This window comes from Salvelinus alpinus, chromosome 21 (assembly GCF_045679555.1).
Source record: "Salvelinus alpinus chromosome 21, SLU_Salpinus.1, whole genome shotgun sequence".
Classification (NCBI taxonomy): Eukaryota; Metazoa; Chordata; class Actinopteri; order Salmoniformes; family Salmonidae; genus Salvelinus; species Salvelinus alpinus.
In genome coordinates this window covers 49,150,445-49,176,405 of record NC_092106.1, presented here as the reverse complement: position 1 = coordinate 49,176,405, position 25,961 = coordinate 49,150,445, and the positions used below count along the sequence as shown (strand labels likewise).

Here is a 25,961-nt window from a genome sequence, read left to right as displayed (position 1 = left end):
CACACACACACACACACACACACACACACACACACACACACACCGAGAAACACACGCGTATGCAGGCAGGCTTCCGTTGGTAGCTGTGTGTAGGAACGAAGGATAATGACCCACTCCAACTGCATCAGGTCAGTCGGTAGAAACCAGTATCTCCTGAGGAAATCAATAGCTGTTGTGATGCTGTTATTACACACAGATCTGTTTCCCTTTAACTTGTGATGCTGTTATTACACACAGATCTGTTTCCCTTTAACTTGTGATGCTGTTATTACACACAGATCTGTTTCCCTTTAACTTGTGATGCTGTTATTACACACAGATCTGTTTCCCTTTAACTTGTAATGCTGTTATTACACACAGATCTGTTTCCCTTTAACTCGTAATGATGTTATTACACACATATCTGTTTCCCTTTAACTTGTAATGCTGTTATTACACACAGATCTGTTTCCCTTTAACTTGTAATGATGTTATTACACACAGATCTGTTTCCCTTTAACTTGTAATGCTGTTTCTATATAATTGGAGGTTTGACCTCATCTGTCCTAACTGTAGTTTGGATTTTAACTTTATTGTTAGATACCCTTGGAGTTGGTGTTTTTAGTAAATAGTGAAAACAAAGGCTCCAGAGTTTTTTCCTGAAGGGTTTTTTGCTATTATCAAAACACACACACACACACACACACACAAATAAATCATGATTGGTGCAGCCTTTGTTCTGTTAGAAGTACTCTCTGAGCTCTCTTCCCTTTGGCCTCAACTTTGAAGGTAGACCGATACAGAATGGTCTGACTGTCATGTTGCATACTTAGGCTTAGAGTTGATTAATTGATGAGCAGCTCAGGCGGAGGTTAACCCTTGGTTCTGCTCAGCTGAATCCGATGCGCCCTCTTCCTCAAGTCATCTCTCCTTGATTCCTCACATCCTCTCTCCTCACCTCCTTCTCACAGCCCGTTGGAGAAGAAGTTACGAGGGAAGGGACCTTGGACTTTTCGTACTGTTCAGAGGGATGCAAGGAATCACAGAAAGACCAATAGAGAGCGCAGGCTCATAGGGCTCTGGTCTAAAGTAGTGCACTATGTAGGGAATAGGGTGCCGTAGGGCTCTGGTCTAAAGTAGTGCACTATGTAGGGAATAGGGTGCCGTAGGGCTCTGGTCTAAAGTAGTGCACTATGTAGGGAATAGGGTGCCATTTCCTTTCTATATCTTCATTAGGAGTTTTAATTCATTCCTTCTTCTGCCCAACTAATGAATGACCATTAGATCATTACATCTCATTAGAAATGACTAGTTTGTTTTGTAGATTTCCTCATTTTGTTAATGGACAGAATTACACATCCAAAATAATCACGAAAGCTAATATTCATGTTTTTAAATTGTGTGGCCCAATGAAATCACTTAACGAGGCAATTAAGAGACGTTTTAATTAGAAGACCATAAATGAGTTGTTGAGTAAAGCATCATGAGGACAGAGTGCAGTAGGCAGGCAGGGGACCCCCACTGCTGCTGTTGTTCTGTCCCACTGCTGCTGTTCTGTCCCACTGTTCTGTCCCACTGCTGCTGTTCTGTCCCACTGTTCTGTCCCACTGCTGCTGTTCTGTCCCACTGTTCTGTCCCACTGCTGTTGTTCTGTCCCACTGTTCTGTCCCACTGCTGCTGTTCTGTCCCACTGTTCTGTCCCACTGCTGCTGCTGTTCTGTCCCACTGCTGCTGCTGTTCTGTCCCACTGTTCTGTCCCACTGTTCTGTCCCACTGCTGCTGTTCTGTCCCACTGTTCTGTCCCACTGCTGCTGTTCTGTCCCACTGTTCTGTCCCACTGCTGTTGTTCTGTCCCACTGTTCTGTCCCACTGCTGCTGTTCTGTCCCACTGTTCTGTCCCACTGCTGCTGCTGTTCTGTCCCACTGCTGCTGCTGTTCTGTCCCACTGTTCTGTCCCACTGTTCTGTCCCACTGCTGCTGTTCTGTCCCACTGTTCTGTCCCACTGCTGCTGTTCTGTCCCACTGTTCTGTCCCACTGCTGCTGTTCTGTCCCACTGTTCTGTCCCACTGCTGCTGTTCTGTCCCACTGTTCTGTCCCACTGCTGTTGTTCTGTCCCACTGTTCTGTCCCACTGCTGCTGTTCTGTCCCACTGTTCTGTCCCACTGCTGCTGTTCTGTCCCACTGTTCTGTCCCACTGCTGTTGTTCTGTCCCACTGTTCTGTCCCACTGCTGCTGTTCTGTCCCACTGTTCTGTCCCACTGCTGCTGTTCTGTCCCACTGTTCTGTCCCACTGCTGCTGTTCTGTCCCACTGTTCTGTGCCACTGCTGCTGTTCTGTCCCACTGTTCTGTCCCACTGCTGCTGTTCTGTCCCACTGTTCTGTCCCACTGCTGTTGTTCTGTCCCACTGTTCTGTCCCACTGCTGCTGTTCTGTCCCACTGTTCTGTCCCACTGTTCTGTCCCACTGCTGCTGTTCTGTCCCACTGTTCTGTCCCACTGCTGCTGTTCTGTCCCACTGTTCTGTCCCACTGTTCTGTCCCACTGTTCTGTCCCACTGTTCTGTCCCACTGCTGCTGTTCTGTCCCACTGTTCTGTCCCACTGTTCTGTCCCACTGCTGCTGCTGTTCTGTCCCACTGCTGCTGTTCTGTCCCACTGCTTTACACTGCTGCTGCTGTTGTTCTGTCCTGTTGTTGTTCTGTCCCACTGCTCCAAACAAATATGTGGTTCAAATGGCACACTATTCACTATATAGTACACTACTTTTGAACAGGGCCCAACTGGGTTCTGGTTAAAAGTAGTGCACTATATAGGGAATAGGGTGCCATTCAGGATGTGTTCTTCACCAAACAGACAAGCTGCAGCTGGGTTGTGATGACAAAGAGAACAGAACAACACATCCTGTGTCCCGATGGCACCCTAGTCCCTTTACAGTGCACTATATAGGACAGGGCTCTCCGACACTATATAGGACAGGGCTCTCCGACACTATATAGGACAGGGCTCTCCGACACTATATAGGACAGGGCTCTCCGACACTATATAGGACAGGGCTCTCCGACACTATATAGGACAGGGCTCTCCGACACTATATAGGACAGGGCTCTCCGACACTATATAGGACAGGGCTCTCCGACACTATATAGGACAGGGCTCTCCGACACTATATAGGACAGGGCTCTCCGACACTATATAGGACAGGGCTCTCCGACACTATATAGGACAGGGCTCTCCGACACTATATAGGACAGGGCTCTCCGACACTATATAGGACAGGGCTCTCCGACACTATATAGGACAGGGCTCTCCGACACTATATAGGACAGGGCTCTCCGACACTATATAGGACAGGGCTCTCCGACACTATATAGGACAGGGCTCTCCGACACTATATAGGACAGGGCTCTCCGACACTATATAGGACAGGGCTCTCCGACACTATATAGGACAGGGCTCTCCGACACTATATAGGACAGGGCTCTCCGACACTATATAGGGCAGGGCTCTCCGACACTATATAGGACAGGGCTCTCCGACACTATATAGGGCAGGGCTCTCCGACACTATATAGGGCAGGGCTCTCCGACACTATATAGGGCAGGGCTCTCCGACACTATATAGGACAGGGCTCTCCGGCACTATATAGGACAGGGCTCTCCGGCACTATATAGGACAGGGCTCTCCGACACTATATAGGACAGGGCTCTCCGACACTATATAGGACAGGGCTCTCCGACACTATATAGGACAGGGCTCTCCGACACTATATAGGACAGGGCTCTCCGACACTATATAGGACAGGGCTCTCCGACACTATATAGGACAGGGCTCTCCGACACTATATAGGACAGGGCTCTCCGACACTATATAGGACAGGGCTCTCCGACACTATATAGGACAGGGCTCTCCGACACTATATAGGACAGGGCTCTCCGACACTATATAGGACAGGGCTCTCCGACACTATATAGGACAGGGCTCTCCGACACTATATAGGGCAGGGCTCTCCGACACTATATAGGGCAGGGCTCTCCGACACTATATAGGGCAGGGCTCTCCGACACTATATAGGGCAGGGCTCTCCGACACTATATAGGGCAGGGCTCTCCGGCACTATATAGGACAGGGCTCTCCGACACTATATAGGGCAGGGCTCTCCGACACTATATAGGGCAGGGCTCTCCGGCACTATATAGGACAGGGCTCTCCGACACTATATAGGACAGGGCTCTCCGACACTATATAGGGCAGGGCTCTCCGACACTATATAGGACAGGGCTCTCTGACACTATATAGGGTAGTGCCCTCTGACGCTATATAGGGCAGGGCTTAACTTACAGGAGGGTATCTCTCCAGGAACAGGGTTGGAGTTAAAACCTACAGGAGGGTATCTCTCCAGGAACAGGGTTGGAGTTAAAACCTACAGGAGGGTCTCTCTCCAGGAACAGGGTTAGAGTTAAAACCTACAGGAGGGTCTCTCTCCAGGAACAGGGTTGGAGTTAAAACCTACAGGAGGGTCTCTCTCCAGGAACAGGGTTGGAGTTAAAACCTACAGGAGGGTCTCTCTCCAGGAACAGGGTTGGAGTTAAAACCTACAGGAGGGTCTCTCTCCAGGAACAGGGTTGGAGTTAAAACCTACAGGAGGGTATCTCTCCAGGAACAGGGTTGGAGTTAAAACCTACAGGAGGGTATCTCTCCAGGAACAGGGTTGGAGTTAAAACCTACAGGAGGGTATCTCTCCAGGAACAGGGTTGGAGTTAAAACCTACAGGAGGGTATCTCTCCAGGAACAGGGTTGGAGTTAAAACCTACAGGAAGAGTATCTCTCCAAAAACAGGGTTGGAGTTAAAACCTACAGGAGGGTCTCTCTCCAGGAACAGGGTTGGAGTTAAAACCTACAGGAGGGTCTCTCTCCAGGAACAGGGTTGGAGTTAACCTACAGGAGGGTATCTCTCCAGGAACAGGGTTGGAGTTAAAACCTACAGGAGGGTATCTCTCCAGGAACAGGGTTGGAGTTAAAACCTACAGGAGGGTATCTCTCCAGTAACAGGGTTGGAGTTAAAACCTACAGGAGGGTATCTCTCCAGGAACAGGGTTGGAGAGCCCTCTGATGTAGGGAATATAGTTCCATTTGGGAGGCAGCCACAGTCTCCCACAGTATTCATTCTGTTTACTAGAGCCCAGGTCCAATCCAATGTTTTTTGTCCCCATAGATTTTTCTTCCAGTTCCTTCCTCCATCGCTCCTTTCTGTTTCCCCTCTTTCCATCTCTCTATTCGTCTGTTAATTATTCAGCAAAGACCGTGGGCTGTGGCTCAGGCCCAATATTCATTTCTGGCAGAGATTACATTCTGACACACGCGTACAAACGTCTACACATGCACACGGAGCGAGAGAGAGAGCGATTACATTTTGACATGGCTCCATCAAATTATTTGATTTCAATTTCACAGCTGATATGGAAAAAGGATCCCCGGCCAGGATCCCCGGTCATGAATATGACGCTGGTTTGATACATAATACGTACATGCTGCTTCCTAAACGGCATCCCATTTCTGTACATACAAATCCAGGAACCCCATTGGCCCTGGTCAATAGAAGTGCACTAAATAGGCAGTAGGGTGGTATTTTGGATGCATGAACGAGGGTTTTATACAGAGCTCTTCATGCAAAGGGAAATAAAGTATAATTGTTGCTTGAGCGTCTACAGCAGTGGTTCTTCATCCTGGTCCTTCCATCACCGCCTGGTAATGCAACTGCTCTGCCTCTGACCGTAAGGCGCTACAGAGGGTAGTGCGTACGGCCCAAGCTTCCCGCCATCTCGGACCTAATATACTAGGCGGGGTCAGAGGAAGGCCCTAAAAAATTGTCAAAGACTCCAGCCACCCTACCACCACCAACCAAGTCATAGACTGTTCTCTCTGCTACCGCACGGCAAGCGATACCGGATCGCCAAGTCTAGGTCCAAAAGGCTCCTTAACAGCTTCTACCCCCAAGCCATAAGATTGCTGAACAATTAATCAAATAGCCACCCGGACTATTTACATTGACCCTCCACCTATTTTAGACTGCTGCTACTCTCTGTTTATTATCTATACATAGTCACTTTACCCCTACCTACATGTACACTGCTGCTACTCTCTGTTTATTATCTATACATAGTCACTTAACCCCTACCTACATGTACACTGCTGCTACTCTCTGTTTATTATCTATACATAGTCACTTTACCCCTACCTACATGTACACTGCTGCTACTGTCTGTTTATTATCTATACATAGTCACTTTACCCCTAACTACATGTACACTGCTGCTACTCTCTGTTTATTATCTATACATAGTCACTTTACCCCTACCTACATGTACACTGCTGCTACTCTCTGTTTATTATCTATACATAGTCACTTTACCCCTACCTACATGTACACTGCTGCTACTCTCTGTTTATTATCTATACATAGTCACTTTACCCCTACCTACATGTACACTGCTGCTACTCTCTGTTTATTATCTATACATAGTCACTTTACCCCTACCTACATGTACACTGCTGCTACTCTCTGTTTATTATCTATGTATAGTCACTTTACCCCTACCTACATGTACACTGCTGTTACTGTTTATTATCTATACATAGTCACTTCACCCCTACCTACATGTACACTGCTGCTACTCTCTGTTTATTATCTATACATAGTCACTTAACCCCTACCTACATGTACACTGCTGCTACTCTCTGTTTATTATCTATACATAGTCACTTTACCCCTACCTACATGTACACTGCTGCTACTGTCTGTTTATTATCTATACATAGTCACTTTACCCCTAACTACATGTACACTGCTGCTACTCTCTGTTTATTATCTATACATAGTCACTTTACCCCTACCTACATGTACACTGCTGCTACTCTCTGTTTATTATCTATACATAGTCACTTTACCCCTACCTACATGTACACTGCTGCTACTCTCTGTTTATTATCTATACATAGTCACTTTACCCCTACCTACATGTACACTGCTGCTACTCTCTGTTTATTATCTATACATAGTCACTTTACCCCTACCTACATGTACACTGCTGCTACTCTCTGTTTATTATCTATGTATAGTCACTTTACCCCTACCTACAAGTACACTGCTGCTACTCTCTGTTTATTATCTATACATAGTCACTTCACCCCTACCTACATGTACACTGCTGCTACTCTCTGTTTATTATCTATACATAGTCACTTCACCCCTACCTACATGTACACTGCTGTTACTGTCTGTTTATTATCTATACATAGTCACTTCACCCCTACCTACATGTACACTGCTGCTACTCTCTGTTTATTATCTATACATAGTCACTTCACCCCTACCTACATGTACACTGCTGCTACTCTCTGTTTATTATCTATACATAGTCACTTTACCCCTACCTACATGTACACTGCTGTTACTGTTTATTATCTATGCATAGTCACTTTACCCCTACCTACATGTACACTGCTGCTACTGTTTATTATCTATACATAGTCACTTTACCCCTACCTACATGTACACTGCTGCTACTCTCTGTTTATTATCTATACATAGTCACTTCACCCCTACCTACATGTACACTGCTGCTACTCTCTGTTTATTATCTATACATAGTCACTTCACCCCTACCTACATGTACACTGCTGCTACTCTCTGTTTATTATCTATACATAGTCACTTTACCCCTACCTACATGTACACTGCTGCTACTCTCTGTTTATTATCTATACATAGTCACTTTACCCCTACCTACATGAACACTGCTGCTACTCTCTGTTTATTATCTATACATAGTCACTTCACCCCTACCTACATGTACACTGCTGCTACTCTCTGTTTATTATCTATACATAGTCACTTTACCCCTACCTACATGTACACTGCTGCTACTCTCTGTTTATTATCTATACATAGTCACTTTACCCCTACCTACATGTACACTGCTGCTACTCTCTGTTTATTATCTATACATAGTCACTTCACCCCTACCTACATGTACACTGCTGCTACTCTCTGTTTATTATCTATACATAGTCACTTTACCCCTACCTACATGTACACTGCTGTTACTCTCTGTTTATTATCTATACATAGTCACTTTACCCCTACCTACATGTACACTGCTGTTACTCTCTGTTTATTATCTATACATAGTCACTTTACCCCTACCTACATGTACACTGCTGTTACTCTCTGTTTATTATCTATACAGTCACTTTACCCCTACCTACATGTACACTGCTGCTACTGTCTGTTTATTATCTATACATAGTCACTTTACCCCTACCTACATGTACACTGCTGCTACTGTCTGTTTATTATCTATACAGTCACTTTACCCCTACCTACATGTACACTGCTGCTACTGTCTGTTTATTATCTATACAGTCACTTTACCCCTACCTACATGTACACTGCTGCTACTGTCTGTTTATTATCTATACAGTCACTTTACCCCTACCTACATGTACACTGCTGCTACTCTCTCTTTATTATCTATACATAGTCACTTTACCCCTACCTACATGTACACTGCTGCTACTGTCTGTTTATTATCTATACATAGTCACTTTACCCCTACCTACATGTACACTGCTGCTACTGTCTGTTTATTATCTATACATAGTCACTTTACCCCTACCTACATGTACACTGCTGTTACTCTCTGTTTATTATCTATACATAGTCACTTTACCCCTACCTACATGTACACTGCTGCTACTCTCTGTTTATTATCTATACATAGTCACTTCACCCCTACCTACATGTACACTGCTGCTACTCTCTGTTTATTATCTATACATAGTCACTTTAACCCTACCTACATGTACACTACTGCTACTCTCTGTTTATTATCTATGCATAGTCACTTTACCCCTACCTACATGTACACTGCTGCTACTCTCTGTTTATTATCTATACATAGTCACTTCACCCCTACCTACATGTACACTGCTGCTACTCTCTGTTTATTATCTATACATAGTCACTTTACCCCTACCTACATGTACACTGCTACTCTCTGTTTATTATCTATACATAGTCACTTCACCCCTACCTACATGTACACTGCTGCTACTCTCTGTTTATTATCTATACATAGTCACTTTACCCCTACCTACATGTACACTGCTACTCTCTGTTTATTATCTATACATAGTCACTTCACCCCTACCTACATGTACACTGCTGCTACTCTCTGTTTATTATCTATACATAGTCACTTTACCCCTACCTACATGTACACTGCTGCTACTCTCTGTTTATTATCTATACATAGTCACTTTACCCTTACCTACATGTACACTGCTGCTACTCTCTGTTTATTATCTATACATAGTCACTTTACCCCTACCTACATGTACACTGCTGCTACTCTCTGTTTATTATTTATACATAGTCACTTTACCCCTACCTACATGTACACGTCTGCTACTCTCTGTTTATTATCTATACATAGTCACTTTACCCCTACCTACATGTACACTGCTGCTACTCTCTGTTTATTATTTATACATAGTCACTTTACCCCTACCTACATGTACACTGCTGTTACTGTTTATTATCTATACATAGTCACTTTACCCCTACCTACATGTACACTGCTGCTACTCTCTGTTTATTATCTATACATAGTCACTTTACCCCTACCTACATGTACACTGCTGCTACTCTCTGTTTATTATCTATACATAGTCACTTTACCCCTACCTACATGTACACTGCTGCTACTCTCTGTTTATTATCTATACATAGTCACTTTACCCCTACCTACATGTACACTGCTGTTACTGTTTATTATCTATACATAGTCACTTTACCCCTACCTACATGTACACTGCTGCTACTCTCTGTTTATTATCTATACATAGTCACTTTACCCCTACCTACATGTACACTGCTGTTACTGTTTATTATCTATACATAGTCACTTTACCCCTACCTACATGTACACTGCTGCTACTCTCTGTTTATTATCTATACATAGTCACTTTACCCCTACCTACATGTACACTGCTGCTACTCTCTGTTTATTATCTATACATAGTCACTTTACCCCTACCTACATGTACACTGCTGCTACTCTCTGTTTATTATCTATACATAGTCACTTTACCCCTACCTACATGTACACTGCTGCTACTCTCTGTTTATTATCTATACATAGTCACTTTACCCCTACCTACATGTACACTGCTGCTACTCTCTGTTTATTATCTATACATAGTCACTTTACCCCTACCTACATGTACACTGCTGCTACTCTCTGTTTATTTTCTATACATAGTCACTTTACCCCTACCTACATGTACACTGCTACTACTGTCTGTTTATTATCTATACATAGTCACTTTACCCCTACCTACATGTACACTGCTGCTACTCTCTGTTTATTATCTATACATAGTCACTTTACCCCTACCTACATGTACACTGCTGCTACTCTCTGTTTATTATCTATGTATAGTCACTTTACCCCTACCTACATGTACATTGCTGCTACTCTCTGTTTATTATCTATACATAGTCACTTCACCCCTACCTACATGTACACTGCTGCTACTCTCTGTTTATTATCTATACATAGTCACTTCACCCCTACCTACATGTACACTGCTGTTACTGTCTGTTTATTATCTATACATAGTCACTTCACCCCTACCTACATGTACACTGCTGCTACTCTCTGTTTATTATCTATACATAGTCACTTCACCCCTACCTACATGTACACTGCTGCTACTCTCTGTTTATTATCTATACATAGTCACTTTACCCCTACCTACATGTACACTGCTGTTACTGTTTATTATCTATGCATAGTCACTTTACCCCTACCTACATGTACACTGCTGTTACTGTTTATTATCTATACATAGTCACTTTACCCCTACCTACATGTACACTGCTGCTACTGTCTGTTTATTATCTATGTGTAGTCACTTTACCCCTACCTACATGTACACTGCTGCTACTGTCTGTTTATTATCTATACAGTCACTTTACCCCTACCTACATGTACACTGCTGCTACTCTCTGTTTATTATCTATACATAGTCACTTTACCCCTACCTACATGTACACTGCTGCTACTCTCTGTTTATTATCTATACATAGTCACTTTACCCCTACCTACATGTACACTGCTGCTACTGTCTGTTTATTATCTATACATAGTCACTTTACCCCTACCTACATGTACACTGCTGCTACTTGCTGTTTATTATCTATACATAGTCACTTTACCCCTACCTACATGTACACTGCTGCTACTCTCTGTTTATTATCTATACATAGTCACTTCACCCCTACCTACATGTACACTGCTGCTACTCTCTGTTTATTATCTATACATAGTCACTTTACCCCTACCTACATGTACACTGCTGCTACTCTCTGTTTATTATCTATACATAGTCACTTTACCCCTACCTACATGTACACTGCTGTTACTCTCTGTTTATTATCTATACAGTCACTTTACCCCTACCTACATGTACACTGCTGCTACTCTCTGTTTATTATCTATACATAGTCACTTCACCCCTACCTACATGTACACTGCTGCTACTCTCTGTTTATTATCTATACATAGTCACTTTACCCCTACCTACATGTACACTGCTGCTACTCTCTGTTTATTATCTATACATAGTCACTTTACCCCTACCTACATGTACACTGCTGTTACTGTTTATTATCTATACATAGTCACTTTACCCCTACCTACATGTACACTGCTGCTACTCTCTGTTTATTATCTATACATAGTCACTTTACCCCTACCTACATGTACACTGCTGTTACTGTTTATTATCTATACATAGTCACTTTACCCCTACCTACATGTACACTGCTGCTACTCTCTGTTTATTATCTATACATAGTCACTTTACCCCTACCTACATGTACACTGCTGCTACTCTCTGTTTATTATCTATACATAGTCACTTTACCCCTACCTACATGTACACTGCTGCTACTCTCTGTTTATTATCTATACATAGTCACTTTACCCCTACCTACATGTACACTGCTGCTACTCTCTGTTTATTATCTATACATAGTCACTTTACCCCTACCTACATGTACACTGCTGCTACTCTCTGTTTATTATCTATACATAGTCACTTTACCCCTACCTACATGTACACTGCTGCTACTCTCTGTTTATTTTCTATACATAGTCACTTTACCCCTACCTACATGTACACTGCTACTACTGTCTGTTTATTATCTATACATAGTCACTTTACCCCTACCTACATGTACACTGCTGCTACTCTCTGTTTATTATCTATACATAGTCACTTTACCCCTACCTACATGTACACTGCTGCTACTCTCTGTTTATTATCTATGTATAGTCACTTTACCCCTACCTACATGTACATTGCTGCTACTCTCTGTTTATTATCTATACATAGTCACTTCACCCCTACCTACATGTACACTGCTGCTACTCTCTGTTTATTATCTATACATAGTCACTTCACCCCTACCTACATGTACACTGCTGTTACTGTCTGTTTATTATCTATACATAGTCACTTCACCCCTACCTACATGTACACTGCTGCTACTCTCTGTTTATTATCTATACATAGTCACTTCACCCCTACCTACATGTACACTGCTGCTACTCTCTGTTTATTATCTATACATAGTCACTTTACCCCTACCTACATGTACACTGCTGTTACTGTTTATTATCTATGCATAGTCACTTTACCCCTACCTACATGTACACTGCTGTTACTGTTTATTATCTATACATAGTCACTTTACCCCTACCTACATGTACACTGCTGCTACTGTCTGTTTATTATCTATGTGTAGTCACTTTACCCCTACCTACATGTACACTGCTGCTACTGTCTGTTTATTATCTATACAGTCACTTTACCCCTACCTACATGTACACTGCTGCTACTCTCTGTTTATTATCTATACATAGTCACTTTACCCCTACCTACATGTACACTGCTGCTACTCTCTGTTTATTATCTATACATAGTCACTTTACCCCTACCTACATGTACACTGCTGCTACTGTCTGTTTATTATCTATACATAGTCACTTTACCCCTACCTACATGTACACTGCTGCTACTTGCTGTTTATTATCTATACATAGTCACTTTACCCCTACCTACATGTACACTGCTGCTACTCTCTGTTTATTATCTATACATAGTCACTTCACCCCTACCTACATGTACACTGCTGCTACTCTCTGTTTATTATCTATACATAGTCACTTTACCCCTACCTACATGTACACTGCTGCTACTCTCTGTTTATTATCTATACATAGTCACTTTACCCCTACCTACATGTACACTGCTGTTACTCTCTGTTTATTATCTATACAGTCACTTTACCCCTACCTACATGTACACTGCTGCTACTCTCTGTTTATTATCTATACATAGTCACTTCACCCCTACCTACATGTACACTGCTGCTACTCTCTGTTTATTATCTATACATAGTCACTTTACCCCTACCTACATGTACACTGCTGCTACTCTCTGTTTATTATCTATACATAGTCACTTTACCCCTACCTACATGAACACTGCTGCTACTCTCTGTTTATTATCTATACATAGTCACTTCACCCCTACCTACATGTACACTGCTGCTACTCTCTGTTTATTATCTATACATAGTCACTTTACCCCTACCTACATGTACACTGCTGCTACTCTCTGTTTATTATCTATACATAGTCACTTTACCCCTACCTACATGTACACTGCTGCTACTCTCTGTTTATTATCTATACATAGTCACTTCACCCCTACCTACATGTACACTGCTGCTACTCTCTGTTTATTATCTATACATAGTCACTTTACCCCTACCTACATGTACACTGCTGTTACTCTCTGTTTATTATCTATACATAGTCACTTTACCCCTACCTACATGTACACTGCTGCTACTCTCTGTTTATTATCTATACATAGTCACTTTACCCCTACCTACATGTACACTGCTGTTACTCTCTGTTTATTATCTATACAGTCACTTTACCCCTACCTACATGTACACTGCTGCTACTGTCTGTTTATTATCTATACATAGTCACTTTACCCCTACCTACATGTACACTGCTGCTACTGTCTGTTTATTATCTATACAGTCACTTTACCCCTACCTACATGTACACTGCTGCTACTGTCTGTTTATTATCTATACAGTCACTTTACCCCTACCTACATGTACACTGCTGCTACTGTCTGTTTATTATCTATACATAGTCACTTTACCCCTACCTACATGTACACTGCTGCTACTGTCTGTTTATTATCTATACATAGTCACTTTACCCCTACCTACATGTACACTGCTGTTACTCTCTGTTTATTATCTATACATAGTCACTTTACCCCTACCTACATGTACACTGCTGCTGCTCTCTGTTTATTATCTATACATAGTCACTTCACCCCTACCTACATGTACACTGCTGCTACTCTCTGTTTATTATCTATACATAGTCACTTTAACCCTACCTACATGTACACTACTGCTACTCTCTGTTTATTATCTATGCATAGTCACTTTACCCCTACCTACATGTACACTGCTGCTACTCTCTGTTTATTATCTATACATAGTCACTTCACCCCTACCTACATGTACACTGCTGCTACTCTCTGTTTATTATCTATACATAGTCACTTTACCCCTACCTACATGTACACTGCTACTCTCTGTTTATTATCTATACATAGTCACTTCACCCCTACCTACATGTACACTGCTGCTACTCTCTGTTTATTATCTATACATAGTCACTTTACCCCTACCTACATGTACACTGCTACTCTCTGTTTATTATCTATACATAGTCACTTCACCCCTACCTACATGTACACTGCTGCTACTCTCTGTTTATTATCTATACATAGTCACTTTACCCCTACCTACATGTACACTGCTGCTACTCTCTGTTTATTATCTATACATAGTCACTTCACCCCTACCTACATGTACACTGCTGCTACTCTCTGTTTATTATCTATACATAGTCACTTTACCCCTACCTACATGTACACTGCTGCTACTCTCTGTTTATTATTTATACATAGTCACTTTACCCCTACCTACATGTACACTGCTGCTACTCTCTGTTTATTATCTATACATAGTCACTTTACCCCTACCTACATGTACACTGCTGCTACTCTCTGTTTATTATTTATACATAGTCACTTTACCCCTACCTACATGTACACTGCTGTTACTGTTTATTATCTATACATAGTCACTTTACCCCTACCTACATGTACACTGCTGCTACTCTCTGTTTATTATCTATACATAGTCACTTTACCCCTACCTACATGTACACTGCTGCTACTCTCTGTTTATTATCTATACATAGTCACTTTACCCCTACCTACATGTACACTGCTGCTACTCTCTGTTTATTATCTATACATAGTCACTTTACCCCTACCTACATGTACACTGCTGTTACTGTTTATTATCTATACATAGTCACTTTACCCCTACCTACATGTACACTGCTGCTACTCTCTGTTTATTATCTATACATAGTCACTTTACCCCTACCTACATGTACACTGCTGTTACTGTTTATTATCTATACATAGTCACTTTACCCCTACCTACATGTACACTGCTGCTACTCTCTGTTTATTATCTATACATAGTCACTTTACCCCTACCTACATGTACACTGCTGCTACTCTCTGTTTATTATCTATACATAGTCACTTTACCCCTACCTACATGTACACTGCTGCTACTCTCTGTTTATTATCTATACATAGTCACTTTACCCCTACCTACATGTACACTGCTGCTACTCTCTGTTTATTATCTATACATAGTCACTTTACCCCTACCTACATGTACACTGCTGCTACTCTCTGTTTATTATCTATACATAGTCACTTTACCCCTACCTACATGTACACTGCTACTACTGTCTGTTTATTATCTATACATAGTCACTTTACCCCTACCTACATGTACACTGCTGCTACTCTCTGTTTATTATCTATACATAGTCACTTTACCCCTACCTACATGTACACTGCTGCTACTCTCTGTTTATTATCTATACATAGTCACTTTACCCCTACCTACATGTACATTGCTGCTACTCTCTGTTTATTATCTATACATAGTCACTTCACCCCTACCTACATGTACACTGCTGCTACTCTCTGTTTATTATCTATACATAGTCACTTCACCCCTACCTATATGTACACTGCTGTTACTGTCTGTTTATTATCTATACATAGTCACTTCACCCCTACCTACATGTACACTGCTGCTACTCTCTGTTTATTATCTATACATAGTCACTTCACCCCTACCTACATGTACACTGCTGCTACTCTCTGTTTATTATCTATACATAGTCACTTTACCCCTACCTACATGTACACTGCTGTTACTGTTTATTATCTATGCATAGTCACTTTACCCCTACCTACATGTACACTGCTGTTACTGTTTATTATCTATACATAGTCACTTTACCCCTACCTACATGTACACTGCTGCTACTCTCTGTTTATTATCTATACATAGTCACTTTACCCCTACCTACATGTACACTGCTGCTACTCTCTGTTTATTATCTATACATAGTCACTTTACCCCTACCTACATGTACACTGCTGCTACTCTCTGTTTATTATCTATACATAGTCACTTCACCCCTACCTACATGTACACTGCTGCTACTCTCTGTTTATTATCTATACATAGTCACTTTACCCCTACCTACATGTACACTGCTGCTACTCTCTGTTTATTATCTATACATAGTCACTTTACCCCTACCTACATGTACACTGCTGTTACTCTCTGTTTATTATCTATACAGTCACTTTACCCCTACCTACATGTACACTGCTGCTACTCTCTGTTTATTATCTATACATAGTCACTTTACCCCCACCTACATGTACACTGCTGCTACTCTCTGTTTATTATCTATACATAGTCACTTTACCCCTACCTACATGTACACTGCTGCTACTGTCTGTTTATTATCTATACAGTCACTTTACCCCTACCTACATGTACACTGCTGCTACTCTCTGTTTATTATCTATACATAGTCACTTTACCCCTACCTACATGTACACTGCTGCTACTGTCTGTTTATTATCTATACATAGTCACTTTACCCCTACCTACATGTACACTGCTGCTACTGTCTGTTTATTATCTATGTGTAGTCACTTTACCCCTACCTACATGTACACTGCTGCTACTGTCTGTTTATTATCTATACAGTCACTTTACCCCTACCTACATGTACACTGCTGCTACTCTCTGTTTATTATCTATACATAGTCACTTTACCCCTACCTACATGTACACTGCTGCTACTCTCTGTTTATTATCTATACATAGTCACTTTACCCCTACCTACATGTACACTGCTGCTACTGTCTGTTTATTATCTATACATAGTCACTTTACCCCTACCTACATGTACACTGCTGCTACTCGCTGTTTATTATCTATACATAGTCACTTTACCCCTACCTACATGTACACTGCTGCTACTCTCTGTTTATTATCTATACATAGTCACTTTACCCCCACCTACATGTACACTGCTACTCTCTGTTTATTATCTATACATAGTCACTTCACCCCTACCTACATGTACACTGCTGCTACTCTCTGTTTATTATCTATACATAGTCACTTTACCCCTACCTACATGTACACTGCTGCTACTCTCTGTTTATTATCTATACATAGTCACTTTACCCCTACCTACATGTACACTGCTGCTACTCTCTGTTTATTATCTATACATAGTCACTTCACCCCTACCTACATGTACACTGCTGCTACTCTCTGTTTATTATCTATACATAGTCACTTTACCCCTACCTACATGTACACTGCTGCTACTCTCTGTTTATTATTTATACATAGTCACTTTACCCCTACCTACATGTACACTGCTGCTACTCTCTGTTTATTATCTATACATAGTCACTTTACCCCTACCTACATGTACACTGCTGCTACTCTCTGTTTATTATTTATACATAGTCACTTTACCCCTACCTACATGTACACTGCTGTTACTGTTTATTATCTATACATAGTCACTTTACCCCTACCTACATGTACACTGCTGCTACTCTCTGTTTATTATCTATACATAGTCACTTTACCCCTACCTACATGTACACTGCTGCTACTCTCTGTTTATTATCTATACATAGTCACTTTACCCCTACCTACATGTACACTGCTGCTACTCTCTGTTTATTATCTATACATAGTCACTTTACCCCTACCTACATGTACACTGCTGCTACTCTCTGTTTATTTTCTATACATAGTCACTTTACCCCTACCTACATGTACACTGCTACTACTGTCTGTTTATTATCTATACATAGTCACTTTACCCCTACCTACATGTACACTGCTGCTACTCTCTGTTTATTATCTATACATAGTCACTTTACCCCTACCTACATGTACACTGCTGCTACTCTCTGTTTATTATCTATGTATAGTCACTTTACCCCTACCTACATGTACACTGCTGCTACTCTCTGTTTATTATCTATACATAGTCACTTCACCCCTACCTACATGTACACTGCTGCTACTCTCTGTTTATTATCTATACATAGTCACTTCACCCCTACCTATATGTACACTGCTGTTACTGTCTGTTTATTATCTATACATAGTCACTTCACCCCTACCTACATGTACACTGCTGCTACTCTCTGTTTATTATCTATACATAGTCACTTCACCCCTACCTACATGTACACTGCTGCTACTCTCTGTTTATTATCTATACATAGTCACTTTACCCCTACCTACATGTACACTGCTGTTACTGTTTATTATCTATGCATAGTCACTTTACCCCTACCTACATGTACACTGCTGCTACTCTCTGTTTATTATCTATACATAGTCACTTTACCCCTACCTACATGTACACTGCTGCTACTCTCTGTTTATTATCTATACATAGTCACTTTACCCCTACCTACATGTACACTGCTGCTACTCTCTGTTTATTATCTATACATAGTCACTTCACCCCTACCTACATGTACACTGCTGCTACTCTCTGTTTATTATCTATACATAGTCACTTTACCCCTACCTACATGTACACTGCTGCTACTCTCTGTTTATTATCTATACATAGTCACTTTACCCCTACCTACATGTACACTGCTGTTACTCTCTGTTTATTATCTATACAGTCACTTTACCCCTACCTACATGTACACTGCTGCTACTCTCTGTTTATTATCTATACATAGTCACTTTACCCCCACCTACATGTACACTGCTGCTACTCTCTGTTTATTATCTATACATAGTCACTTTACCCCCACCTACATGTACACTGCTGCTACTGTCTGTTTATTATCTATACAGTCACTTTACCCCTACCTACATGTACACTGCTGCTACTCTCTGTTTATTATCTATACATAGTCACTTTACCCCTACCTACATGTACACTGCTGCTACTGTCTGTTTATTATCTATACATAGTCACTTTACCCCTACCTACATGTACACTGCTGCTACTGTCTTTTTATTATCTATGTGTAGTCACTTTACCCCTACCTACATGTACACTGCTGCTACTGTCTGTTTATTATCTATACAGTCACTTTACCCCTACCTACATGTACACTGCTGCTACTCTCTGTTTATTATCTATACATAGTCACTTTACCCCTACCTACATGTACACTGCTGCTACTCTCTGTTTATTATCTATACATAGTCACTTTACCCCTACCTACATGTACACTGCTGCTACTCACTGTTTATTATCTATACATAGTCACTTTACCCCTACCTACATGTACACTGCTGCTACTCTCTGTTTATTATCTATACATAGTCACTTTACCCCTACCTACATGTACACTGCTGCTACTCTCTGTTTATTATCTATACATAGTCACTTTACCCCTACCTACATGTACACTGCTGCTACTCTCTGTTTATTATCTATACATAGTCACTTTACCCCTACCTACATGTACACTGCTGTTACTCTCTGTTTATTATCTATACAGTCACTTTACCCCTACCTACATGTACACTGCTGCTACTCTCTGTTTATTATCTATACATAGTCACTTTACCCCCACCTACATGTACACTGCTGCTACTCTCTGTTTATTATCTATACATAGTCACTTTACCCCTACCTACATGTACACTGCTGCTACTCTCTGTTTATTATCTATACATAGTCACTTTACCCCTACCTACATGTACACTGCTGCTACTGTCTGTTTATTATCTATACATAGTCACTTTACCCCTACCTACATGTACACTGCTGCTACTGTCTGTTTATTATCTATACAGTCACTTTACCCCTACCTACATGTACACTGCTGCTACTCTCTGTTTATTATCTATACATAGTCACTTTACCCCTACCTACATGTACACTGCTGCTACTCTCTGTTTATTATCTATACATAGTCACTTTACCCCTACCTACATGTACACTGCTGCTACTGTCTGTTTATTATCTATACATAGTCACTTTACCCCTACCTACATGTACACTGCTGCTACTCGCTGTTTATTATCTATACATAGTCACTTTACCCCTACCTACATGTACACTGCTGCTACTCTCTGTTTATTATCTATACATAGTCACTTCACCCCTACCTACATGTACACTGCTGCTACTCTCTGTTTATTATCTATACATAGTCACTTTACCCCTACCTACATGTACACTGCTGCTACTCGCTGTTTATTATCTATACATAGTCACTTTACCCCTACCTACATGTACACTGCTGCTACTCTCTGTTTATTATCTATACATAGTCACTTCACCCCTACCTACATGTACACTGCTGCTACTCTCTGTTTATTATCTATACATAGTCACTTTACCCCTACCTACATGTACACTGCTGCTACTCTCTGTTTATTATCTATACATAGTCACTTTACCCCTACCTACATGTACACTGCTGCTACTCTCTGTTTATTATCTATACATAGTCACTTTACCCCTACCTACATGTACACTGCTGCTACTCTCTGTTTATTATCTATACATAGTCACTTTATCCCTACCTACATGTACACTGCTGCTACTCTCTGTTTATTATCTATACATAGTCACTTTACCCCTACCTACATGTACACTGCTGCTACTGTCTGTTTATTATCTATACATAGTCACTTTACCCCTACCTACATGTACACTGCTGCTACTGTCTTTTTATTATCTATGTGTAGTCACTTTACCCCTACCTACATGTACACTGCTGCTACTGTCTGTTTATTATCTATACAGTCACTTTACCCCTACCTACATGTACACTGCTGCTACTCTCTGTTTATTATCTATACATAGTCACTTTACCCCTACCTACATGTACACTGCTGCTACTCTCTGTTTATTATCTATACATAGTCACTTTACCCCTACCTACATGTACACTGCTGCTACTCACTGTTTATTATCTATACATAGTCACTTTACCCCTACCTACATGTACACTGCTGCTACTCTCTGTTTATTATCTATACATAGTCACTTTACCCCTACCTACATGTACACTGCTGCTACTCTCTGTTTATTATCTATACATAGTCACTTTACCCCTACCTACATGTACACTGCTGCTACTCTCTGTTTATTATCTATACATAGTCACTTTACCCCTACCTACATGTACACTGCTGTTACTCTCTGTTTATTATCTATACAGTCACTTTACCCCTACCTACATGTACACTGCTGCTACTCTCTGTTTATTATCTATACATAGTCACTTTACCCCCACCTACATGTACACTGCTGCTACTCTCTGTTTATTATCTATACATAGTCACTTTACCCCTACCTACATGTACACTGCTGCTACTCTCTGTTTATTATCTATACATAGTCACTTTACCCCTACCTACATGTACACTGCTGCTACTGTCTGTTTATTATCTATACATAGTCACTTTACCCCTACCTACATGTACACTGCTGCTACTGTCTGTTTATTATCTATACAGTCACTTTACCCCTACCTACATGTACACTGCTGCTACTCTCTGTTTATTATCTATACATAGTCACTTTACCCCTACCTACATGTACACTGCTGCTACTCTCTGTTTATTATCTATACATAGTCACTTTACCCCTACCTACATGTACACTGCTGCTACTGTCTGTTTATTATCTATACATAGTCACTTTACCCCTACCTACATGTACACTGCTGCTACTCGCTGTTTATTATCTATACATAGTCACTTTACCCCTACCTACATGTACACTGCTGCTACTCTCTGTTTATTATCTATACATAGTCACTTCACCCCTACCTACATGTACACTGCTGCTACTCTCTGTTTATTATCTATACATAGTCACTTTACCCCTACCTACATGTACACTGCTGCTACTCGCTGTTTATTATCTATACATAGTCACTTTACCCCTACCTACATGTACACTGCTGCTACTCTCTGTTTATTATCTATACATAGTCACTTCACCCCTACCTACATGTACACTGCTGCTACTCTCTGTTTATTATCTATACATAGTCACTTTACCCCTACCTACATGTACACTGCTGCTACTCTCTGTTTATTATCTATACATAGTCACTTTACCCCTACCTACATGTACACTGCTGTTACTCTCTGTTTATTATCTATACATAGTCACTTTACCCCTACCTACATGTACACTGCTGCTACTCTCTGTTTATTATCTATACATAGTCACTTTATCCCTACCTACATGTACACTGCTGCTACTCTCTGTTTATTATCTATACATAGTCACTTTACCCCTACCTACATGTACACTGCTGTTACTCTCTGTTTATTATCTATACAGTCACTTTACCCCTACCTACATGTACACTGCTGCTACTCTCTGTTTATTATCTATACATAGTCACTTTACCCCCACCTACATGTACACTGCTGCTACTCTCTGTTTATTATCTATACATAGTCACTTTACCCCTACCTACATGTACACTGCTGCTACTGTCTGTTTATTATCTATACACAGTCACTTTACCCCTACCTACATGTACACTGCTGCTACTCTCTGTTTATTATCTATACATAGTCACTTTACCCCTACCTACATGTACACTGCTGCTACTGTCTGTTTATTATCTATACATAGTCACTTTACCCCTACCTACATGTACACTGCTGCTACTCTCTGTTTATTATCTATACATAGTCACTTTACCCCTACCTACATGTACACTGCTGCTACTCTCTGTTTATTATCTATACAGTCACTTCACCCCTACCTACATGTACACTGCTGCTACTGTCTGTTTATTATCTATACAGTCACTTTACCCCTACCTACATGTACACTGCTGCTACTCTCTGTTTATTATCTATACATAGTCACTTTACCCCTACCTACATGTACACTGCTGCTACTCTCTGTTTATTATCTATACATAGTCACTTCACCCCTACCTACATGTACACTGCTGCTACTGTCTGTTTATTATCTATACATAGTCACTTTACCCCTACCTACATGTACACTGCTGCTACTCTCTGTTTATTATCTATACATAGTCACTTTACCCCTACCTACATGTACACTGCTGCTACTCTCTGTTTATTATCTATACATAGTCACTTTACCCCTACCTACATGTACACTGCTGCTACTCTCTGTTTATTATCTATACATAGTCACTTTACCCCTACCTACATGTACACTGCTGCTACTGTCTGTTTATTATCTATACTTAGTCACTTTACCCCTACCTACATGTACACTGCTGCTACTGTCTGTTTATTATCTATACATAGTCACTTTACCCCTACCTACATGTACACTGCTGTTACTCTCTGTTTATTATCTATACATAGTCACTTTACCCCTACCTACATGTACACTGCTGCTACTCTCTGTTTATTATCTATACATAGTCACTTTACCCCTACCTACATGTACACTGCTGCTACTCTCTGTTTATTATCTATACATAGTCACTTTACCCCTACCTACATGTACACTGCTGCTACTCTCTGTTTATTATCTATACATAGTCACTTTACCCCTACCTACATGTACACTGCTGCTACTGTCTGTTTATTATCTATACATAGTCACTTTACCCCTACCTACATGTACACTGCTGCTACTGTCTGTTTATTATCTATACATAGTCACTTTACCCCTACCTACATGTACACTGCTGCTACTCTCTGTTTATTGTCTATACATAGTCACTTCACCCCTACCTACATGTACACTGCTGCTACTCTCTGTTTATTATCTATACATAGTCACTTTACCCCTACCTACATGTACACTGCTGCTACTCTCTGTTTATTATCTATACATAATCACTTTACCCCTACCTACATGAACACTGCTGCTACTCTCTGTTTATTATCTATACATAGTCACTTCACCCCTACCTACATGTACACTGCTGCTACTCTCTGTTTATTATCTATACATAGTCACTTTACCCCTACCTACATGTACACTGCTGCTACTCTCTGTTTATTATCTATACATAGTCACTTTACCCCTACCTACATGTACACTGCTGCTACTCTCTGTTTATTATCTATACATAGTCACTTTACCCCTACCTACATGTACACTGCTGTTACTCTCTGTTTATTATCTATACATAGTCACTTTACCCCTACCTACATGTACACTGCTGCTACTCTCTGTTTATTATCTATGTCACTTTACCCCTACCTACATGTACACTGCTGCTACTCTCTGTTTATTATCTATACATAGTCACTTTACCCCTACCTACATGTACACTGCTGCTACTCTCTGTTTATTATATATACATAGTCACTTTACCCCTACCTACATGTACACTGATGCTACTCTCTGTTTATTATCTATACATAGTCACTTTACCCCTACCTACATGTACACTGCTGCTACTCTCTGTTTATTATCTATACATAGTCACTTTACCCCTACCTACATGTACACTGCTGTTACTCTCTGTTTATTATCTATACATAGTCACTTTACCCCTACCTACATGTACACTGCTGCTACTCTCTGTTATCTATACATAGTCACTTTACCCCTACCTACATGTACACTGCTGCTACTCTCTGTTTATTATCTATACATAGCCACTTTACCCCTACCTACATGTACACTGCTGCTACTCTCTGTTTATTATCTATACATAGTCACTTTACCCCTACCTACATGTACACTGCTGCTACTCTCTGTTTATTATCTATACATAGTCACTTTACCCCTACCTACATGTACACTGCTGCTACTGTCTGTTTATTATCTATACATAGTCACTTTACCCCTACCTACATGTACACTGCTGCTACTCTCTGTTTATTATCTATACATAGTCACTTTACCCCTACCTACATGTACACTGCTGCTACTCTCTGTTTATTATCTATACATAGTCACTTCACCCCTACCTACATGTACACTGCTGCTACTCTCTGTTTATTATCTATACATTGTCACTTTACCCCTACCTACATGTACACTGCTGCTACTCTCTGTTTATTATCTATACATAGTCACTTTACCCCTACCTACATGTACACTGCTACTACTGTCTGTTTATTATCTATGTGTAGTCACTTCACCCCTACCTACATGTACACTGCTCCTACTCTCTGTTTATTATCTATACATAGTCACTTTACCCCTACCTACATGTACACTGCTGCTACTGTCTGTTTATTATCTATACAGTCACTTTACACCTACCTACATGTACACTGCTGCTACTCTCTGTTTATTATCTATACATAGTCACTTTACCCCTACCTACATGTACACTGCTGCTACTGTCTGTTTATTATCTATACATAGTCACTTTACCCCTACCTACATGTACACTGCTACTACTGTCTGTTTATTATCTATAC

At 40.9% G+C, this 25,961-nt stretch overlaps 1 protein-coding gene across 1 annotated transcript in view; it reads left to right on the top strand.

Annotated features, from left to right (window-relative positions):
- gbe1b (glucan (1,4-alpha-), branching enzyme 1b) overlaps positions 1-25,961 on the top strand; it is a 393,966-nt gene that overhangs the window by 51,973 nt on the left and 316,032 nt on the right. The gene's annotated exons all lie outside the window — the stretch shown is intronic.